This window comes from Zeus faber (genome assembly GCF_960531495.2).
Source record: "Zeus faber genome assembly, chromosome: 4".
Classification (NCBI taxonomy): Eukaryota; Metazoa; Chordata; class Actinopteri; order Zeiformes; family Zeidae; genus Zeus; species Zeus faber.
In genome coordinates, this window is record NC_137191.1 from 14,090,810 (window position 1) to 14,093,309 (window position 2,500).

At 40.4% G+C, this 2,500-nt stretch overlaps 1 protein-coding gene across 1 annotated transcript in view; it reads left to right on the top strand.

Moving 5' to 3' along the window:
- LOC307229220 (noelin-2-like) overlaps window positions 1-2,500 on the top strand; it is a gene marked incomplete at its 3' end in the record, with an annotated part of 27,450 nt that overhangs the window by 365 nt on the left and 24,585 nt on the right. The gene's annotated exons all lie outside the window — the stretch shown is intronic.

Here is a 2,500-nt window from a genome sequence, read left to right on the forward strand (position 1 = left end):
TGGTGTACTATTGAATAACTGATGTCGGGGGGGTGTTATAAAAAATGTATTATTTGGACATTTCACATGTTTTGGACGTTTAATTGCTTTCTACTTCACCCACATCAGACTGATGAGAACACGAATGGCCATTGTGTTTTAACAGAAAGATTAAAAGATCCCTGCACTGCACCAGTGGGTCAGTGATCATGTGATAGTGGATCGCCTCAAGCTACTTGACACTTGTCGTCTCATTCATGCCGTGCTGTTCCTGAGTACTTGTGATTGAAATATTTATGTTAGTTTAGTGTACTCGTACAAGGGAGTTATTGTTTTATGCATAAAATATGAAAGCACAAATGTGTTACAGCTGAAGAGAACACTCGAACATCGAGTTGACAAAGTCATTTGTCTACATGTTAAACCCGCCAGCATGAAATGGGAAACACCACCCAATATAAGTGGCATAATAAATAGGCCTTCGTCTCATTTTATTCTGAGAAGGCATGCATGCACATGTGCTATTACACACACTAGGTGTTTAATGTAATAACTGTCCACGGCCATTTCGTAATCCCACAGTCATTAATCATTTCCTGATGATTAAAATTATAAAACACAGCTTGATCGGTGGAATAAAATACATATGCTGTGACGTGGTTTGATAAGACTTCTGCCTCAATCTAAGGCCACCGAAAGAGACCGTCTGGGAGAGTTTTTATGACTATTTCGTTACGGACTTTCTGTTCGTGTTTCCTGTTCCGTGAGATGGTGGAGTAGAGTCAGGATGGTCGTCAACATCTTGAGGATCAGTTTTCACTGAGCCAGCTGTTACATGGACTGACACACTTCTGTAGATTGTGGTTTTGGCCAAATGGTGGCAGTATTGTACCAGTTGCAACACATGTTTGCATGCGCTCGTCCACTCGCATAAAAACCAAGAGGCGCACTATACAAAACCAAGAGACAAAGTAAACCAGGGAATTGCAGTGTTTTAACAGTTTTTCCTCGATTGTCAACACACTGACACTGGAAAGACGCCTTGACCACAACCTGTAACTCGTGTACCAATCGCCTGAACTGATTCTGCTAAAATGCGAGGACATTTCTCGCTAACACTCGGATTGCAGTTCTGAACCACACTTTTGGCACAATCTTCACAAATAAAATCTCTTGTATTCACATGGAACACACCGCCATTCAAAATGCCGAACTTAAATTTCCTACCATCCACACCGACTCTGCACATGGGCAAACACATGTTGCGCAGTCGTTCCACGATCAATCAAAGCTTTTACTGTAACAAAAGGGCCACAGGCGAGCTCTTCTGTTTCGTGAGCGATGGATGCCGTTGGAGGAGAGAGAGGCACAGTGAGAGGCGCGAGAGTAAGAGGAGGAGGACGGAGAAGGCTCTCATTATGGAGATTATGGCTCTCAAGGAGAGCCATAATCTCTGATGAAATCCAAGCCACTTTGGTTGACCATGTGGTCAACGATGCTCAAACAATGAGGGAGTTTGGGCAGAGAGTAGAACCAAGCTTGAGCAGGTTCACAGTAGTGTCCATCGTCCAGACTTTATGAAATGAGAATAGGTATCTCTATTATATTATATACTGTATATCTATTCTCATTGTATTGTTGTCCTGCAGTATTGTTGTACTGCATCTAAATGCAAGACTCAATGATTACTGTATGCATTACATTTTTATATTATTTGTTCTGTATATAGAATACTTTACACATCCCACTTTCTGTTTGTTGGGATGTATACAATATTTTGAGGGGGAAATAAGAACATGTTTTTGTGTACTGACGTACATAGTAAGTACAACACCGAACAAACAAAAAGCATAAGTCTCCTGATAAGGCTTTCGTACAAGTGTTTTCCTTTCGTAGTTGTGCTTTACATTGAGCACCTTCAATGAGCACTGTTCAATTGGTTCTCAGAAATATCTATTCATATGATGGTGTGTGTGTGTGTGTGTGTGTGTGTGTGTGTGTGTGTGTGTGTGTGTGTGTGTGTGTGTCATGTCATCTGTCGGAGATTTGTGGAGTTTTGCCCTTTTGTGTCTGTTTTTGGATTTATGTGTAGAGTTCTGAGTATATGAGGTATGTTGTCAGAAAATGTGTGTAAACAATTGAGAAAAAGTTTAATAGGCACTATAACAGATAACATATAGGACTGGATACAAAGGGTTATTAGGATTAGGGTTATTCTGGTGTCGGAAGAACAAAAATGAATGCAGGTAAATTGGAAAATTCAGTAAATAAAATAAGCAATAAAAGTACAGTATATGCTAAGCATGATGAGAGAGTGCCAGGAAATGCATTTAGATGTATTCATTTCATTGAAAGAGCTCATTATTCATTACCACTGAGAGGGTGCATGAGTCTGTGAACGCACAACTCAACTTTCATTCTGTGCAGATACTTGTGTCTGAAGGTAGTAAGGAAGAGAAATGATAGGGTTAGTGATGTTAAGAATGAGATCGAGTTGTGTGTGTGAGTGAGTCCGTCTGTG